Genomic DNA, 21,705 nt, shown 5'->3' on the forward strand with positions numbered 1-21,705 from the left:
AGAGATCATGTGATTCTTGTGTTCTATTGTGAAGTCCAGTTGTCTGGATGAAATGCCAGCAACTTCTCTTCCTTTAAGGCTAGTTGTTATTTTCTATCTGACATCTGTCCCTTCTGCCTCAGGTAGGATTAGTTTATCTCTTTCCTGAGCTCCCACAGCACTTAATAGACACCTCTATTACTTTATTTATTCCTTTATAGTATAATTGTTTTTTTTTATTAATTAAAGAAAAAAAAAAGAAATTAACCCAGCATTTAGAAATCATTCCATTCTACATATGCAATCAGTAATTCTTAACATCATCACATAGATGCATGATCATCATTTCTTAGTACTTTTGCATCGATTTAGGAAAAGAACTAGCAAAACAACAGAAAAAGATATAGAATGTTAATATAGAGAAAAAAATAAAAATAATAATAGTAAAAAAAAAAGACAAACAAACAAACAGACAAAAAAAAAAACCTATAGCTCAGATGCAGCTTCATTCAGTGTTTCAACATGATTACTTTACAATTAGGTATTATTGTGCTGTCCATTTTTGAGTTTTTGTATCTAGTCCTGTTGCACAGTCTGTATCCCTTCAGCTCCAATTACCCATTATCTTATCCTGTTTCTAACTCCTGCTGGACTCTGTTACCAATGACATATTCCAAGTTTATTCTCGAATGTCGGTTCACATCAGTGGGACCATACAGTATTTGTCCTTTAGTTTTTGGCTAGACTCACTCAGCATAATGCTCTCTAGGTCCATCCATGTTATTACATGCTTCATAAGTTTATTCTGTCTTAAAGCTGCATAATCTTCCATCGTATGTATATACCAGTTTGTTTAGCCACTCGTCTGTTGATGGACATTTTGGCTGTTTCCATCTCTTTGCAATTGTAAATAACGCTGCTATAAACATTGGTGTGCAAATGTCCTTTTGTGTCTTTGCCCTTAAGTCCTTTGAGTAGATACCTAGCAATGGTATTGCTGGGTCATATGGCAATTCTATATTCAGCTTTTTGAGGAACCGCCAAACTGCCTTCCACAGTGGTTGCACCATTTGACATTCCCACCAACAGTGGATAAGTGTGCCTCTTTCTCCGCATCCTCTCCAGCACTTGTCATTTTCTGTTTTGTTGATAATGGCCATTCTGGTGGGTGTGAGATGATATCTCATTGTGGTTTTGATTGGCATTTCTCTAATGGCCAGTGTAATTGTTTATTTTTAATCCTTGCCTTTTCTCTCAACTGTGAATTCCTAGCAGTTAGAGATTATATCTTGTTCATCTTTGACTCTACAATGTCTTCAAATATTTGTTGAGTTCTGTTGAACTAGCCCATCAAATACTAGTTAAACTCCAGTAATATTGGGAATTAGCTGAGGAGATACATACAAGTGTTTGTGAATAATCAGTTATATATATAATATCTGTAAAAATTAGCATAGAGCTTTATAGTTTCATAGTTATTATGTCATTTGACCCTTACAGTAAACTTGGGGAGTATTTTCAACCACATTGTGAAGATGAGAGAAAGGATGATCAGAGGTAAAAGTACAAAGGTAATCTGAGGTCAGAATCAAGACAAACATTGTGTCTTCTAACTGCTAGTTCAGGATTCTTTTGAGTACGCTATAACTCAAACTTAAAATTTAATATCTGCTTTTTACTTGTGCTTCCTAATTCTTAGGTTTTCATTTCATTAAATTCAAGTGATAGCTACTTACCCCACTCTGTCTTGGAATAAAAAAATTAATGTGAGAACTACTGTGAGGATACAAAGAACTATTGAGTTTTGCCTTAAATTATTTCTCAGAAATAGAGATCTTTCCAGAAACACTCCTCGTAGCTTCTTGGAGATAAATTAATTTTCCGAGGAATAATCAGTTTACCTTGAATGCTTCTGATGACCTTTCTTTCAAGGGAATGTGTTTACAAATCATTAGAATTAGCTGTCATCTGCACAGAAAATATTTTAGGCCTTATCAGTTCGTATTAATGAATGATTAAAGATGTGCTATTTTTTAGATTAGACAAAAGCCCTTAGTAAAGAAATCCATGTGGAATAAAATAGTTACTGTCCCACTAACTGAAGAAAACATATCAGAGACTTTTAATACATATGTATTTGAGCAAAGAACAATTAGACTTATATAGTAGACATTAAAAATTATTCTCTGCTCACCAGTGGTTTTATCTAAATAGATATAGAAAACAGTGTCATAAATTTGACCATATTGGCCAGTGAAATTGGCCTGCTCCTAATTCTTAATTTTCTCAGAAATAAGAGCTAAAGAAAATGATTATATATTTACTTCCCCTTGACTCTCCACTTGCCATTACTATTTAATATATCAATGAAAGAGGAGAAAAGAAGTTCTATATTAGGGAAAAAATTAGAAGAGAATGAACTGATCCTTTTGGCTTAATGTAGAAGAATAATATTAAAGTGAAGTAGATTATTATCTTGAGCTAGTTAGTTTACCCCTTTAAGCCTCAGTTTTCTGTTCTGAAAAAATGGGGATAGTTATACCTTCCCTCCCCACCTTCCAAAGTTGTGAAAAAAATCATATGGAATAATAGACATTTAATTATAAAGCCTTATTTAAGAGAAAGCTATTATTTTGATGAAATCATTATATCTAATTGAGAGAAAGAAGATTCAGTTATATGTGCTTTAACATCCAAGTGTGTCTTTACATATTATTTGATATCATTATTGATTATGTTCACTGAAACTGCCCAAGGAGAAACATAGGGCAATTAAAATCTACTTAATAAATTGTTTGATTAAATTAATAATCCAAATAAATTTAAAGCCATGTAAATATATATAAAAAGAAATCATAAAATAGTAAGTATAATGTAAAAAAAAAAAACAGGATTGTGCGTCAGGAAATCTGGCTGCTTTTTTTTTTTATAACACCTTTATTGAGATACAATTCACATATTATACAATTCACCCATTTGAAGTGTACACTTCAGTCGCTCCCAGCAAATTCACAAAGTTATGCAGCCATCACCACAATCAATTTTAAAACATTGTCATTATCCCCAAAATAAACACTTCACCCTTAAGCAGTCACTCCCCATCTCCGCCAACCCTGGACAATCACTAATCTATTTTCTGTTTCTGTAGATTGATATTTCATATATAGGGAATCATACATTTGTAGTCTTTTGTTCTTGGCTTCTTTCATTTACATAATGTTTTCAAGGTTCATCAGTACTGTAGCATGTATCAGTATTTCATTCCTTTTTATTGCTGAATAAAATTCCATTGAATGGATATACCACATTTTATTTATTCATTAATTTGCCCACCTAGTTGATGGATATCTGGGTTGTTTACACTTTATGGCTATTATGAAAAATGTTGCTATGAACATGCATCTAGAAGTTTTTGTGTGGACATACATCTTCATTTCTCTTGATTATGTTCCGAGGAGTAGAATTACTTGGTCCTATGAAAACCCTTTGTTTAATCTTTTGAAGAACTCTTTCCAAAGCTTCTGCACTATTTTATATTTTCACCAGCATTATATGAAAATTCCAATTTCTCCATATCCTCACCAATATTTGTGGTTATCTGTCTTTATTATTACATCCATCCTAGTAGGTATTAGGTGATATCTCATTTTTGATTTGTATTTCCCTGATTGCTAATGATGTTGAACATCTTTTCATGTGCTTTTTTGGTCACTTATGTATCTATCTTCTTTGGAGAAATATCTATTCAAATCATTTGTCCATTTTTAATGGATTGATTTATCTTTTTATTACTGACTTAGAAGAGTTCTCCATATATATATTCTTTATATAAGTTCCTTATCATGTATGTATTTTCTCCTATTCTGTGTGTTGTCTTTTCAACTTTCTTGATGATGTCCTTTGAAGCAGAAGAGTTTTTAATTTTGTTGAAGTCCAATTATTTATTTTTTATTTCATTGCTTGTGCTTTTGTTGTCTTAAATAAGAAACCATTGCCTAATCCAAGGTCATGAGGATTCACTCCTATGTTTTCTTCTATGAGTTTTGTAGCTTTAGTTGTTTATTTAGATCTTTGAGCCATTTTGAGTTAATTTTTGTATATCGTGTGAAATAGGGGACCAACTTCATTCTTTAGCATGTGAATATTCAGTTGTCCCATTTGTTGAAAAGACTGTTCTTTTTCCATTGAATTGTTTTGGCACCTTTGTCAAAAATCAATTGACCATATATGTGAGAGTTTTTTTCTGGACTCACAATTCTATTCTATTGATCTAATTTTGGTACTTTTTTTGGGGGGGGGCGGGGGGCTTGGTGCATGGGCTAGGAATCTTTTTCAAGGCAGGCAAGCATTCTACCACTGAACCAACGGTGCACCCTCTATTCTGCTGGTCTGTATGTCTATCCTAATGCCAGTAACATGTCTTGAGTACTGACTTTAGCTTTGTAGTAAGTTTTTGAAATTAGGAAGTGTGAATCCTCCAACTTTGTTCTTCTTTTTCAAGATTGTTTTGACTATTCTGGGCTTCTTGAATTTACAAATGAGTTTTAGGATCAACATGCCAATTTCTGCAAAAAAGCCAACTGGGACTTTGATAGTGATTGTGTTGAATTTCTAGGTCAATTTGGGGAGTATTGCCATTTGCCAGTATTAGGTCTTCCAATCCATAAACATGGCATTTCTTTCCATTTATTTAGCTCTTCTTTCATTCCTTTCAATGGTGTTTTGTAGCTTTCAGAGTGTACATTTTGTATTTCTTTTGTCAAATTTATTCCTATGTATTTTATTCTTTTAGGTACTATTGTAATTGGAACTGTTTTTCTTCATTTTTCTTCTTTTTTTGATCAAAGGAGCATTATTGGGAGGCTGTGCACAAGCAGGCTGAAGCCTAGGATGGTGACAACACTGAGCAGGGAAGGGGTACAAGTTATTTAGGAGGGTTGACAGGAAATAGGGAAAGGGAAGTGGTAGGTCTTCTTTGTCTAGCTTGGGAGCAGGAAGTTGGCAAGTTTCCATTGGTTAGTTTTGGAAGCAGGGGGCTAGGTTGGGAGTTGGTAGCTTTCATTGGTGAGATTTAAAATTTAAGTGCTGCTGTAGTCATGCAGGGTTAAGGGGAATTTATCTCAAGATTGCAGCTGTCAGAGAACCAATGAACTTTGGCTGAGGTGGGCTTGTTGGGTTTCCTAGAAATCATGGTTGGGGGAAACTTCTTGGCATATTTGCTGAGATGTTTTCTTCATTTTATTTTAGGACTGTTATTGCAAGTGTATAGAAATACAATTGATTTTTGTATATTGGTCCTGTTTCTCGCAATCTTGGTGAATTCTTCTATTAGTTCTACTAGATTTGAACTGAGCATGCACAGGGTGAGCCTCCATTAGGCCTGGTGATTTGGAAATACCAGGTGCTTTGCATTGCTATGTGAAGTTGCATGTCCAGTCAAATTTGTATTCAGTTGAGAACCAAGAAAGGCCATGCCTTACGAGTGAGGAAAATGACTGGGAATGAGGAGCATGTCCGAGAGTAAAGGACTCCAGGACTAAGTCCCAAACTGAAATAGAAAACTCTAATAAAGAATAATGCCAATCTTGTCAGGAAAAAGGATCCATGAAGAATTTAACAAATCTCAGCAGCATTTAAAGGAAACAATGTAGTTCAGCTTCCCTGTAATGTTCAGCATACAATTAAAAATTGCTAGATCTTCAGAGGAGCAGGAAATGTGACCCAAAATTAGAAACAGACCTCAGATGACCAGTTATTGAAAGTAAAGCATTTAAAAGGAAAAGATCACTTATAATGAGTATCAGCAGATAGATACAAACTATAAGAAAGAAACAAGTGAAAAATTTACAACTGAAAAATACGGTATCTGCAGTGGATGGGTTTAACAACTGATTAGAGATTGCAGAAGAAAGAGCTGTTGAGCTTGAAGACAGATCAAGAGAAATCTCATCTGAAGAACAGAGAGAAAAAAGAGATTGAAAAAAACAAATGAACAAATGAACAGAGGCTTAGTGACCTATAGGACAATATAAAATATATAAAACATGTGAACTGGATTTCACGAAGGATAAGAAAATGAGAGTGAGAGAGACAACTATTTGAACCTATAACGGCTGAATTTTTCCCAATTTTATTGAAAAATAAATAGCTAACTTACAATCTAGGAAACTCAACAAACTCTAGCAGGATCTATACAAAAGACTACATCACAGTTAAATTGCTGCAAAAGAAAGATTAAAAAAAATTTTTTAAATGGTGGGTGGTGGAAAAACACATTACATATTAGGTGAATAGCAGTACTAATGACAGCTGACTTTGCACCAGAAACGAAGTCGTTAGTCAGTAGAACAATATCTTTAAAATGCTGAAAGAAAGATGGGGGTGGGATGGGGGTGAGAAGGAAGCTCTTTCAATCCAGAATTCTGTATCTAGCAAAAATGTCCTTCAAAATGAGGGTAAAATAAGGATATTTTGTTCACCACAAATAGACCTGCACTCAGGAAATGGTAAAGGAAGTTCTAGAGGTTGAAGCAGGATAGCACTAGGTGGAAATTCAAACTCTATAGGAAGAAATTAAGAGCACCAGAAATGATAAATATTTGAGTAAATATGAAAGACTTTTTATTCTTAATTTCTTTTGAAAGACAAATGACTATTTCATGGGAAATAAACCCACATTATATGGTGAGATTTATTACATAGATAAAATATATAACAGCAATGGCGCAAAGTCAAATTAAATATAAAGTCACTTCATCAGATAATTCATTAACATTCGGTGTTATTAAAGTACTGTAAAGATAATACTTCCTTCAGCCATTTTATCTTCTAATTTTTGTATCTCATACCTTTTGTCTCTCTTTACCCTTTAAGTTACCATTACTGATAATCTTCATTTCTTCACACTATTCCAAGCCACTGTCTCCTGTCTTATACTGTTAACCTGCAGAACTCCCTTTGATGTTTCTTGTAGTAAAGGTCTCTTGTTGATGAACTTTGTCAGTTTCCGTTTATCTGTGAATATTTAAAATTCTCTCTTATTTTTGAAGGACAGTTTTGCCAAATACAGAATACTTGGTTGGCAGTTTTTCTCTTTCAGTACCTAACATATATCATGCCTTCTCATCTCAATGGTTTCTGATGAGAAATTGGTACTTAATCTTATTGTGGTTCCCTCGCATGTGATGATTCACTTTTCTCTTGCTGCATTCAGAATTCTCTCTCTATTTTTGATGGTTGACATTCTGATTAGTATGTGTCTATTAGGGTTTGTTCTGTTTGGTGTCTGTTGTGCTTGTTGGACTAGTATCCTTGTGTCTTTCATAAGAGTTGGGAAATTTTCGGCCTTTTATCCTCAAATATTCTTTCTGCCTCTTTCCACTTTCCATCTCCTATTTGGACACCAATGACACATATGTTTGTGTGCTTCATGTTGTCATTCAACTCCCTGAGACTCTACTCAAAATTTTCCATTCTTTTTTCTATCTGTTTTTTTTGCTTGTTCAATTTCGAATGTCCTAGCTTGTAGGTTGCTGATCCTTTTTTTTCTAACTGTTCAGATCTGCTGTTGTATGCCTCTAGCGTATTTGTAATCTAATCTGTTGTGCCTTTCACTCCCATAAATTCAGTTATTTTCTTTGCATGCTTTCAAATTCTTCTTTATGTTCACCCAGTGTCGTCCTATCCTTTGTCTCCTTATTCATATTTTCCTTTATCTCCTTGAATTGGTTTGGGAGATTTGCTTGAGCATTTTTTTTTTATTAATTAAAATTAATTAAAAAAAATTACAAGAAACAAACATTCGTAACACATGCACTCAGCAATTCACGATATCATCACATAGTTGCATATTCATCATCATGATCATTTCCCAGAACATTAGCATCAATTCAGAAAAAGAAATAAAAAGACAACAGAAAAATATAACAAACAGAAAAAAAAAAATTTTACAGGCCATACCCATTACTGATCCCTTTCATTGAACACTAGCATTTGAAACTAAATCTATTTTAACATTTGTTCCCCCTATTACTTATTTTTATTCCATATGTTCTATTCTTCTGTTGATATAGTAGCTAAAAGGAGCATCAGACACAAGCTTTTCACAATCACACAGTCACACTGTGAAAGCTACACCATTATACAGTCACCATCAAGAAACATGGCTACTGGAACACAGCTCTACATTTTCAGGCAGTTCCCTCCAGCCTCTCCATTTCCTCCTAAATAACAAGGTGATATCTATTTATTGATGAGAATAACTTCCAGGATAATCTCTCAACTGTTTGAAATCTCTCAGCCATTGACACTTTGTCTCATTTCACTCTTCCCCCTTTTGGTCAAGAAGGTTTTCTCAATCCCTTGATGCTGGGTCTCAGCTCATTCTAGAGTTTTTCTCAATCCCTTGATGCTGAATCTCAGCTCATTCTGGGATTTCTGTCCCACGCTGCCAGGAAGATCCACACCCCTGGTAGTCATGTCCCACGTAGACAGGGGGAGGGTGGTGAGTCTGCTTGCTGTGTTGGCTGAAGAGAGAGGCCACATCTGAGCAACAAAAGAGGTTCTCTTGGAGGTGACTCTTAGGCTTAATTTTAAGTAGGCTTGACCTGTCCCCTGTGGGGTTAAGTTTCATATGAACAAACCCCAAGACTGGAGGCTCAGCCTATAGCTTTGGTTGTCCACACTGCTTGTGAGAATATCAAGAATTCAACTTGGGGAAGCTGAGATTTCCCCCATTCTCACCATTCCCCAAAGGGGACTTTGCAAATACTTTTCCACTCACTGATCAAGTCACTCTGGGATTCATCAGGGCATCACCTGGACAAACCAACAAAATCTCATGTCCTATACAAAGTTCCATGTAATAAGGTGTTTAATCAACTATCTTCATAAGTTATATTAGGAGATGTACTAGTCAAAGGATAGATTTGTACCAAATAAATGTGTTTTGCTTTAGTCTCACACATTAGTTGAAATTTTAAAAGATTAAGTACCATCTATTTTCAGCAAACTGCAGTAATGACATTCTTTTGTTCTTCCTCATGCAAAAACATTTTTAAATTTGTACATTTAGTCACTACCTTTATACACTCTACACGTTCCTAGATTACACCATCTCAATCTTTACCATCTATTTTTCTTTGTGATTTCATTTATGCCCCAGCCCTCCTCCCTCTATCGTTCTCATATGCAGCTTCATTCAGTGTTTTAACATAATTGTATTACAGTTAGGTAATATTGTGCTGTCCATGTCTGAGTTTTTATATTCAGTCCTGTTGCACAATCTGTATTCCTTCAGCTCCAGTTACCCAATATCTCACCCTATTTCTATCTCCTGATGGTCTCTGTTACCAAGGAAATATTCCAGGTTTATTCACTAATGTCAGTTCATATCAGTGAGACCATACAGTATTTGCCCTTTTGTGTCTGGCTAATCACACTCAGCATAATGTCCTTAAGGTCCATTCATGTTGTTACATACTTCATAACTTTATTCTGTCTTACAGCTGCATAATATTCCATCTTATGTAAATATCACAGTTTGTTTAGTCACCTGTCTATTGATGGATATTTTGGCTGTTTCCATCTCTTGGTAATTGTTAATAATGCTGCTATAAACATTGGTGTGTAAATGTCCATTTGTGTCCTTGGCCTCGTGTCCTTTGAGTAGAGACAGCATATAGATGGGTCCTGTTTTTTAATCCATTCTGCCAGACTATGTCTTTTGATTGGAGAGTTTAATCCATTAACATTCAATGTTATTACTGCATGGGTAGTACTTTCTTCTACTGTTTTGCCTTCTGAATTTTATATGTCATATCTAATTTTCCTTCTTTTTACCTTTACTCACATAGTCTTCCTTTCTGCACTCTTCTCCACACCTCTGTCTTCTGTCTTCGTATCTGTCTGTAGTGTTCCGTTTAGTATTTCTTGCAGAGCTGGTCTCTTGGTCACAAATTCTCTCAGTGGTTTTTTGTCTGAAAATGTTTTCATTTCTCCCTCATTTTTTTTTTTTATTAATTAACGGAAAAAAAAGAAATTAACCCAGCATTTAGAAATCATACCATTCTACATATGCAATCAGCAATTCTTAAGATCATCACATAGATGCATGATCATTGTTTCTTAGTACATTTGCATCGGTTTAGAAGAACTAGCAACACAACCGAAAAAGATATAGAATGTTAATATAGAGAAAAAAAATAAAAGTAATAATAGTAAAAAAACAAAACAAAACCAAACAAAAACCTATAGCTCGGATGCAGCTTCATTCAGTGTTTTAACATGATTACTTTACAATTAGGTATTATTGTGCTGTTCATTTTTGAGTTTTTGTATCTAGTCCTGTTGCACAGTCTGTATCCCTTCAGCTCCAATTACCCATTTTCTTACCCTGTTTCTAACTCCTGCTGGACTCTGTTACCAATGACATATTCCAAGTTTATTCTCGAGTGTTGATTCACATCATTGGGACCATACAGTATTTGTCTTTTAGTTTTTGGCTAGACTCACTCAGCATAATGTTCTCTAGGTCCATCCATGTTATTACATGCTTCATAAGTTTATCCTGCCTTAAAGCTGCATAATATTCCATTGTATGTATATACCACAGTTTGTTTAGCCACTCGTCTGTTGATGGACATTTTGGCTGTTTCCATCTCTTTGCAATTGTAAATAACGCTGCTATAAACATTGGTGTGCAAATGTCCGTTTGAGTTTTTGCCCTTAATTCCTTTGAGTAGATTCCCAGCAATGGTATTGCTGGGTCGCATGGCAATTCTATATTCAGCTTTTTGAGGAACCGTCAAACTGCCTTCCACAGTGGTTGCACCATTTGACATTCCCACCAACAGTGGATAAGTGTGCCTCTTTCACCGCATCCTCTCCAGCACTTGTCATTTTCTGTTTTGTTGATAATGGCCATTCTGGTGGGTGTGAGATGATATCTCATTGTGGTTTTGATTTGCATTTCTCTAATGGCCAGGGACATTGAGCATCGCTTCATGTGTCTTTTGGCCATTTGTATTTCCTCTTCTGATAGGTGTCTGTTCAAGTCTTTTTCCCATTTTGTAATTGGGTTGGCTGTCTTTTTGTTGTTGAGTTGAACAATCTCTATAAATTCTGGATACTAGACCTTTATCTGATATGTCATTTCCAAATATTGTCTCCCATTGTGTAGGCTGTCTTTCTACTTTCTTGATGAAGTTCTTGATGCACAAAAGTGTTTAATTTTGAGGAGCTCCCATTTATTTATTTCCTTCTTCAGTGCTCTTGCTTTAGGTTTAAGGTCCATAAAACCGCCTCCAATTGTAAGATTCATAAGATATCTCCCTACATTTTCCTCTAACTGTTTTATGGTCTTAGACCTCATGTTTAGATCTTTGATCCATTTTGAGTTAACTTTTGTATAGGGTGTGAGATATGGGTCTTCTTTCATTCTTTTGCATATGGATATCCAGTTCTCTAGGCACCATTTATTGAAGAGACTGTTCTGTCCCAGGTGAGTTGGCTTGACTGCCTTATCAAAGATCAAATGTCCATAGATGAGAGGGTCTATATCTGAGCACTCTATTCGATTCCATTGGTCGATATATCTATCTTTATGCCAATACCATGCTGTTTTGACCACTGTGGCTTCATAATATGCCTTAAAGTCAGGCAGTGCAAGACCTCCAGGTTCGTTTTTTTTCCTCAAGATGTTTTTAGCAATTCGGGGCACCCTGCCCTTCCAGATAAATTTGCTTATTGGTTTTTCTATTTCTGAAAAATAAGTTGTTGGGATTTTGATTGGTATTGCACTGAATCTGTACATCAATTTAGGTAGGATTGAGATCTTAACTATATTTAGTCTTCCAATCCGTGAACACGGTATGCCCTTCCATCTATTTAGGTCTTCTGTGATTTCTTTTAACAGTTTTTTATAGTTTTCTTTGTATAGGTTTTTTGTCTCTTTAGTTAAATTTATTCCTAGGTATTTTATTCTTTTAGTTGCAATTGTAAATGGGATTCGTTTCTTGATTTCCCCCTCCGCTTGTTCATTACTAGTGTATAGAAATGCTACAGATTTTTGAATGTTGATCTTGTAAGCTGCTACTTTGCGGTACTCATTTATTAGCTCTAGTAGTTTTGTTGTGGATTTTTCTGTGTTTTCGACGTATAGTATCATATCGTCTGCAAACAGTGATAGTTTTACTTCTTCCTTTCCAATTTTGATGCCTTGTATTTCTTTTTCTTGTCTAATTGCTCTGGCTAGAACCTCCAACACAATGTTGAATAATAGTGGTGATAGTGGACATCCTTGTCTTGTTTCTGATCCTAGGGGGAAAGTTTTCAATTTTTCCCCATTGAGGATGATATTAGCTGTGGGTTTTTCATATATTCCCTCTATCATTTTAAGGAAGTTCCCTTGTATTCCTATCTTTTGAGGTGTTTTCAACAGGAAAGGATGTTGAATCTTGTCAAATGCCTTCTCTGCATCAATTGAGGTGATCATGTGATTTTTCTGCTTTGATTTGTTGATGTGGTGTATTACATTAATTGATTTTCTTATGTTGAACCATCCTTGCATACCTGGGATGAATCCTACTTGGTCATGATGTATAATTCTTTTAATGTGTTGTTGGATACGATTTGCTAGAATTTTATTGAGGATTTTTTTTTTTTTATGTTTTTTTTTTTTATTAATTAAAAAAAGAATTAACAAAACAATTAGAAATCATTCCAATCTACATGTACAATCAGTAATTCTTAATAACATCACATAGTTGCATATTCATCATTTCTTAGTACATTTGCATCGATTTAGAAAAAGAAATAAAAAGACAACAGAATAAGAATTAAAACAATAATAGAAAGAAAAAAAAACAAAAAAAACAAAAACAAAAAACCTATACCTCACATGCAGCTTCATTCAGTGTTTTAACATAATTGCATTACAATTGGGTAGTATTGTGCTGTCCATTTCTGAGTTTTTATATCCAGTCCCGTTGTACAGTCTGTATCCCTTCATCTCCAATTATCCCTTCTCTTTTTTTTTTTTTTTTTAATTAACGGAAAAAAAGAAATTAACCCAACATTTAGAGATCATACCATTCTACACATGCAATCATTAATTCTTAACATCATCACATAGATGCATGATCATCATTTCTTAGTACATTTGCATTGGTTTAGAAGAACTAGCAACATAACCGAAAAAGATATAGAATGTTAATATAGAGAAAAAAATAAAAGTAATAATAGTAAAATCAAAACAAAACAAAACAAAACAAAACAAAAACCTATAGCTCAGATGCAGCTTCATTCAGTGTTTTAACATGATTACTTTACAATTAGGTATTATTGTGCTGTCCATTTTTGAGTTTTTGTATCTAGTCCTGTTGCACAGTCTGTATCCCTTCAGCTTCAATTACCCATTGTCTTACCCTGTTTCTAACTCCTGCTGAACTCTGTTACCAATGACATATTTCAAGTTTATTCTCGAATGTCCGTTCACATCAGTGGGACCATACAGTATTTGTCCTTTAGTTTTTGGCTGGATTCACTCAGCATAATATTCTCTAGGTCCATCCATGTTATTACATGGTTCATAAGTTTATCTTGTCTTAAAGCTGCATAATATTCCATCGTATGTATATACCACAGTTTTTTTAGCCACTCTTCTGTTGATGGAGATTTTGGCTGTTTCCATCTCTTTGCAATTGTAAATAATGCTGCTATAAACATTGGTGTGCAAATGTCCGTTTGTGTCTTTGCCCTTAAGTCCTTTGAGTAGATACCTAGCAATGGTATTGCTGGGTCGTATGGCAATTCTATATTCAGCTTTTTGAGGAACCGCCAAACTGCCTTCCACAGTGGTTGCACCCTTTGACATTCCCACCAACAGTGGATAAGTGTGCCTCTTTCTCCGCATCCTCTCCAGCACTTGTCATTTTCTGTTTTGTTGATAATGGCCATTCTGGTGGGTGTGAGATGATATCTCATTGTGGTTTTGATTTGCATTTCTCTAATGGCCAGGGACATTGAGCATCTCTTCATGTGCCTCTTGGCCATCCGTATTTCCTCTTCTGAGAGGTGTCTGTTCAAGTCTTTTTCCCATTTTGTAATTGGGTTGGCTGTCTTTTTGTTGTTGAGCTGAACAATCTCTTTATAAATTCTGGATACTAGACCTTTATCTGATATATCATTTCCAAATATTGTCTCCCATTGTGAAGGCTGTCTTTCTACTTTCTTGATGAAGTTCTTTGATGCACAAAAGTGTTTAATTTTGAGGAGTTCCCATTTATTTATTTCCTTCTTCAGTGCTCTTGCTTTAGGTTTAAGGTCCATAAAACCGCCTCCAGTTGTAAGATCCATAAGATATCTCCCAACATTTTCCTCTAACTGTTTTATGGTCTTAGACCTAATGTTTAGATCTTTGATCCATTTTGAGTTAACTTTTGTATAGGGTGTGAGAGATGGGACTTCTTTCATTCTTTTGCATATGGATATCCAGTTCTCTAGGCACCATTTATTGAAGAGACTGCTCTGTCCCAGGTGAGTTGGCTTGACTGCCTTATCAAAGATCAAATGTCCATAGATGAGAGGGTCTATATCTGAGCACTCTATTCGATTCCATTGGTCGATATATCTATCTTTATGCCAATACCATGCTGTTTTGACCACTGTGGCTTCATAATATGCCTTAAAGTCAGGCAGCGCGAGACCTCCAGCTTCGTTTTTTTTCCTCAAGATGTTTTTAGCAATTCGGGGCACCCTGCCCTTCCAGATAAATTTGCTTATTGGTTTTTCTATTTCTGAAAAATAAGTTGTTGGGATTTTGATTGGTATTGCATTGAATCTGTACATCAATTTAGGTAGGATTGACATCTTAACTATATTTAGTCTTCCAATCCATGAACACGGTATGCCCTTCCATCTATTTAGGTCTTCTGTGATTTCTTTTAGCAGTTTTTTGTAGTTTTCTTTATATAGGTTTTTTGTCTCTTTAGTTAAATTTATTCCTAGGTATTTTATTCTTTTAGTTGCAATTGTAAATGGGATTCGTTTCTTGATTTCCCCCTCCGCTTGTTCATTACTAGTGTATAGAAATGCTACAGATTTTTGAATGTTGATCTTGTAACCTGCTACTTTGCTGTACTCATTTATTAGCTCTAGTAGTTTTGTTGTGGATTTTTCCGGGTTTTCGACGTATAGTATCATATCGTCTGCAAACAGTGATAGTTTTACTTCTTCCTTTCCAATTTTGATGCCTTGTATTTCTTTTTCTTGTCTAATTGCTCTGGCTAGAACCTCCAACACAATGTTGAATAATAGTGGTGATAGTGGACATCCTTGTCTTGTTCCTGATCTTAGGGGCAACTTTTTCAATTTTTCCCCATTAAGGATGATATTAGCTGTGGGTTTTTCATATATTCCCTCTATCATTTTAAGGAAGTTCCCTTGTATTCCTATCCTTTGAAGTGTTTTCAACAGGAAAGGATGTTGAATCTTGTCAAATGCCTTCTCTGCATCAATTGAGATGATCATGTGATTTTTCTGCTTTGATTTGTTGATATGGTGTATTACATTAATTGATTTTCTTATGTTGAACCATCCTTGCATACCTGGAATGAATCCTACTTGGTCATGATGAATAATTCTTTTAATGTGTTGTTGGATACGATTTGCTAGAATTTTATTGAGGATTTTTGCATCTATATTCATTAGAGAGATCGGCCTGTAGTTTTCTTTTTTTGTAATATCTTTGCCTGGTTTTGGTATGAGCGTAATGTTGGCTTCATAGAATGAATTAGGTAGTTTTCCCTCCACTTTGATTTTTTTGAAGAGTTTGAGGAGAGTTGGTACTAATTCTTTCTGGAATGTTTGATAGAATTCACATGTGAAGCCGTCTGGTCCTGGACTTTTCTTTTTAGGAAGCTTTTGAATGACTGCTTCAATTTCTTTACTTGTGATTGGTTTGTTGAGGTCATCTATGTCTTCTTGAGTCAAAGTTGGTTGTTCATGTCTTTCCAGGAACCCGTCCATTTCCTCTAAATTGTTGTATTTATTAGCGTAAAGTTGTTCATAGTATCCTGTTATTACCTCCTTTATTTCTGTGAGGTCAGTATTTATGTCTCCTCTTCCATTTCTGATCTTATTTATTTGCATCCTCTCTCTTCTTCTTTTTGTCAATATTGCTAAGGGCCCATCAATCTTATTGATTTTCTCATAGAACCAACTTCTGGCCTTATTGATTTTCTCTATTGTTTTCATGTTTTCAATTTCATTTATTTGTGCTCTAATCTTTGTTATTTCTTTCCTTTTGCTTGCTTTGGGGTTAGCTTGCTGTTCTTTCTCCAGTTCTTCCAAATGGATAGTTAATTCCTGAATTTTTGCCTTTTCTTCTTTTCTGATATAGGCATTTAGGGCAATAAATTTCCCTCTTAGCACTGCCTTTGCTGCGTCCCATAAGTTTTGATATGTTGTGTTTTCATTTTCATTCGCCTCGAGGTATTTGCTAATTTCTCTTGCAATTTCTTCTTTGACCCACTCGTTGTTTAGGAGTGTGTTGTTGAGCCTCCACGTATTTGTGAATTTTCTGGCACTCTGCCTATTATTGATTTCCAACATCATTCCTTTATGGTCCGAGAAAGTGTTGTGCAAGATTTCAATCTTTTTAAATTTGTTAAGACTTGCTTTGTGACCCAGCATATGGTCTATCTTTGAGAATGATCCATGAGCACTTGAGAAAAAGGTGTATCCTGCTGTTGTGGGATGTAATGTCCTATAAATGTCTATTAAGTCTAGTTCATTTATAGTAATATTCAGATTCTCTATTTCTTTGTTGATCCTCTGTCTAGATGTTCTGTCCATTGATGAGAGTGGTGAATTGAAGTCTTCAACTATTATGGTATTTGTGTCTATTTCCCTTTTCAGTGTTTGCAGTGTATTCCTCACGTATTTTGGTGCATTCTGGTTCGGTGCGTAAATATTTATGATTGTTATGTCTTCTTGTTTAATTGTTCCTTTTATTAGTAGATAGTGTCCTTTTTTGTCTCTTTTAACTGTTTTACATTTGAAGTCTAATTTGTTGGATATTAGTATAGCCACTCCTGCTCTTTTCTGGTTGTTATTTGCATGAAATATCTTTTCCCAACCTTTCACTTTCAACCTGTGTTTATCTTTGGGTCTAAGATGTGTTTCCTGTAGACAGCATATAGAAGGATCCTGTTTTTTAATCCATTCTGCCAATCTATGTCTTTTGATTGGGGAATTCAGTCCATTGACATTTAGTGTTATTACTGTTAGGATAATATTTTCCTCCAACATTTTGCCTTTTGTATTATATATATCATATCTGATTTTCCTTCTTTCTACACTCTTTTCCATATCTCTCTCTTCTGTCTTTTTGTATCTGACTCTAGTGCTCCCTTTAGTATTTCTTGCAGAGCTGGTCTCTTGGTCACAAATTCTTTCAGTGACTTTTTGTCTGAGAATGTTTTAATTTCTCCCTCATTTTTGAAGGATAATTTTGCTGGGTATAGGAGTCTTGGTTGGCAGTTTTTCTCTTTTAGTATTTTAAATATATCATCCCACTGTCTTCTAGCTTCCATGGTTTCTGCTGAGAAATCTGCACATAGTCTTATTGGGTTTTCCTTGTATGTGATGGATTGTTTTTCTCTTGCTGCTTTCAAGATCCTCTCTTTCTCTTTGACCTCTGACATTCTAACTAATAAGTGTCTTGGAGAACGCCTATTTGGGTCTAATCCCTTTGGGGTGCGCTGCACTTCTTGGATCTGTAATTTTAGGTCTTTCATAAGAGTTGTGAAATTTTCAGTGATAATTTCTTCCATTAGTTTTTCTCCTCCTTTTCCCTTCTCTTCTCCTTCTGGGACACCCACAACACGTATATTTGTGCGGTTCATATTGTCCTTGAGTTCCCTGATACCCTGTTCAAATTTTTCCATTCTTTTCCCGATAGTTTCTGTTTCTTTTTGGAATTCAGATGTTCCATCCTCCAAATCACTAATTCTATCTTCTGTCTCTTTAAATGTATCATTGTAGCTATCCATTATTTTTTCTATGTTTGCTACTTTATCCTTCACTTCCATAAGTTCTACGATTTGTTTTTTCAGTTTTTCTATTTCTTCTTTATGTTCAGCCCATGTCCTCTTCATGTCCTCCCTCAATTTATCGATTTCATTTTTGAAGAAGTTTTCCATTTCTGTTCGTATATTCAGCATTAGTTGTCTCAGCTCTTGTATCTCATTTGAGCTATTGGTTTGTTCCTTTGACTGGGCCATTATCTCAATCTTTTGAGCGTGGACAGTTATCTTCTGCTGCTGGCGTCTGGGCATTTATTCAGATTTCTCTGGGTGTTGGACCCAGAAAGGTTGTAAGATTTTTCTGTGAAATCTCTGGGTTCTGTTTTTCTTATCTTGCCCACTACGTGGCGCACGTGGCACACGTTTGTCTCAAGTGTTTGGAATGGGTCTCCCCCAGTCACCCATCTCCGCGGCCTGGGGATTTCGGATCCAATTCTCTCCGTTGGTTCAGGGGCCGCGCGTGGTGGGGGCGTCAGCTGCCGCGGCTTGAGGGGATCCTGTGGCTGGTTGCGGGCCGCAGCGGGCCTGGGGGATTCCCCACCGGACCAGGAAGCCTCCCGCAGTGGGGGGGCTACCGCGGCTTGGATAGCCCTCCGATCCGAGACTCGTATCCGTGGACTCAAAGCAGGGACTCGAAACCGCCCGCAAAAGAGGGGTGCCGCCTGCCTCGGCTTGGGAAACTTGCTTCTCCAATACTGTCAGCCGGCCCGGAAAGGAGGGAGGGAGTAGCTCGGACCACCGCAGCTGCCGTTGATCGGGAAATCGCGCGCCGCTCGGGGGTCTCACCGCAGCCGAGTCTCGCAGTCAGTCTAGCCAGCCCAGACTTTGGATAGCCCTCTGATCCGAGACTTGTAGCCGCGGACTCGAAGCTGAGACTCGAAGCCGCCCGCAAAAGTGTGGTGCTGGTCGCCTTGGCTGGGAATCTTGTCTCTCCGAGTCTCTCAGCCAGCCCGGGAAGGAGGGAGGGATTAGCTCGGACCGCCGCAGCTGCGGCTGCTCGGGAAATCGCGCGCCGCTCGGGGGTTTCGCCGCAGCCAAGTCTCGCAGTCAGACTTGCCAGCCCAGACTTTGGATAGCCCTCTGATCCGAGACTCGTAGTCGCGGACTCGAAGCCGAGACTCGAAGCTGCCCACAAAAGTGTGGCGCCGGCCGCCTTGGCTGGGAAGCTTGTCTCTCCGAGTCTCTCAGCCAGCCCGGGAAGGAGGGAGGGATTAGCTCGGACCGCCGCAGCTGCGGCTGCTCGGGAAATTGCGCGCCGCTCGGGGATCTCACTCACCGCAGCCGATAGTTTCCATTTCTTTTCAGATTTCAGATATTCCATACTCCAGTTCAGAAACCCTATGTTTTGTCTCTCGAAATCTCCCATTGTAGGTTTCCATTGTTTTTTTCATCACTTCTACTGTGTCTTTCATTCCCATAAGTTCTGTGATTTGTTTTTTCAGACTTTCAGTTTCTTCTTTTTGTTCGTTCCTTGCCTTCTTTATATCCTCCCTCAATTCATTGATTTGGTTTTTGATGAGGTTTTCCGTGTCTGTTCGTACATTCTGAATTAGTTGTTTCAGCTCCTGTATGTCATTTGGATTGTTGGTTTGTTTCTTTGACTGGGCCATATCTTCAATTTTCCTAGTGTGATTTGTTGTTTTTTGCTGACGTCTAGGCATTTAATTACCTTGATTAGTTTATTCTGGAGATTGCTTTCACTTCTTTTATCTAGGGTTTTCTTGTTGGATGAATTTGTTGTCTGTCTGTTCTTTGACATTCCATTCAGGTTTATCTGGACCTTTAGCTTAAGTTTTGTTTAACAGAGGAGAGTTTTTCAGTTCTTGTTTTCTTGTTTCTTGCCCTGCTTGTGTGGTACCTTTCCCCCACACACACTTAGGAGGGTCTACTTAGATATTATAGACCCAAGCCAGATTTTCCTGGACCAAACTGGCCTCCTATCAGGAGGAAAGAGTCACCTGTGTCAGTTTTCCCTGAGGGTGAGACCCAGGAGGTTGAAATACTTTCCTGTGAAGTTCCTGGACTCTGTTTTTCTTATCCTGCCCTGTGTGTGGCGCCTGTCTGACTGCAGGTCCCACCAGCATCAAATGATGCGGTACCTTTAACTTTGGCAGACTTTCCCTGCTGGGGGAATGGTGTAGACAGAGGAGAGTTTGTAGGCTGGTTTTAATGGCTTCAAATTACCAAGCCCTGGTGTCTGAATTCCTTGATGGAGGGATTCCACCTGGGTGGGGCTTCACCCCTCTCCTGGGGATGGCACAGTCTCCAGACAAGCTCCCAAAAGAGCTCACTTCTGCCTATGCCTGGGGCAGTTGCAGCCTGAAAAGTCCTGCCACTGTATCCAGAGGCAGTCAAGCCTTTGTACAAACACAGCCACAAAAACCTCTGTTTCCTTCTTTTTTTTCCCCCCCTTTTTCTGTCAATCTTGCCCCCTTGGTGCCGGGGCAAAAATGAGCAACCTCTGCTTTGATCAGGTTCACCTAAGCTGGGGGCCTATTTTTAGCAGTCAGAATTTGTTAATTAGTTCCACAATTGGCGTTTGATTGTGCCCAGTCCCTGCTGCTGGTAAAGTCCTTTCCTTTCCCCTCTGGGAAGCGGCCTGTGGGGGTGGGCCGCTGGCCGCCGCAGCTGTGGGAACTCACGGTTCTGGGGGGTGCTTACAGCCAGTCCAGCTGGTCCAGACTGGGGTACTCTGTGCGTCCGGTCACTATTGTGGCTCCGGGAGCTGTTCTGTACTGTTTCTGGTTATTTAGTAGTTGTTCTGGAGGATGAACTAAAATGCTCACGTTGTTAAGCCGCCATCTTGACCTGGAACTTGAGCATTTTTGATTAGTTGTTCCAAATTCTGTATCTCTTCCAACTTTTTAATTTGTTCCTTTGACTAGATCATATCTTCTTGTTTCTTCAGTATGGCTTGTAACTTTTTGCTTGTATCACGACATTTGACTATCTTAGTAAGATTATTCTGAAAGTGTGTTACCTCTTTTGTCTAAAATTTTGTTGTTGATCAGGTTATGCTAAAGCTTTTCTTGGGCACTTGATTTGTCAGTATTTCCCAACTAAAACAGGGCCAGGGACCTATGCAGGGGCTGCAGACCAGGTCCAAAAAGCCCCGAGGAGAGAGTCAGAAAAGCTTCCCAAAACTGCACTTTCCAGCCTGCACAGAAGATAGTGCTCTTCAACAGTCTATTTCCAACAGCCTTGTAAAAGGAAGTTATTTTTAGCATTCTATCCCCTCTGCCTCTGAGACGGATAGAAGCAGTGGTGCCATGGGTGCCGTGGATGCCTGTCCAGAAAGGACCAAGGCTGCAGGATCCAGAGTTCCAATTTTGCCAGCCAACAATTGTATTGGAACTGTACTGCATCCCCCTCTGTGGTTGGGGTGGAGGGTTTCCCCATCTGTCCCAGTCCGCAGCAGACCACTGGGTAGGAATCCAGGCTGACCAGGATCTGCTGGTCAAGGGTTGGGGATGGGCACCAGAAGCTGCCTCTGAGCCAGTCACTCTGCATTTTCTTCTTCACAGTTCCTCTCTCTGTGGGAACAATGGCACCATGGGCACCACAGGAGCCTGTACAGAAAGGGTCAAGGCTGTAGGACCCAGAGGTCCAAGTTCACCAGCCGACAGTTGGACCAGAACTA

General features: G+C 37.6%; 1 protein-coding gene across 7 annotated transcripts in view; it reads left to right on the forward strand.

Moving 5' to 3' along the window:
- Window positions 1-21,705, forward strand: part of IFT25 (intraflagellar transport 25) — a 66,990-nt gene that overhangs the window by 27,202 nt on the left and 18,083 nt on the right. The gene's annotated exons all lie outside the window — the stretch shown is intronic.

This window comes from Tamandua tetradactyla, chromosome 2, assembly GCF_023851605.1.
Source record: "Tamandua tetradactyla isolate mTamTet1 chromosome 2, mTamTet1.pri, whole genome shotgun sequence".
NCBI lineage: Eukaryota > Metazoa > Chordata > Mammalia > Pilosa > Myrmecophagidae > Tamandua > Tamandua tetradactyla.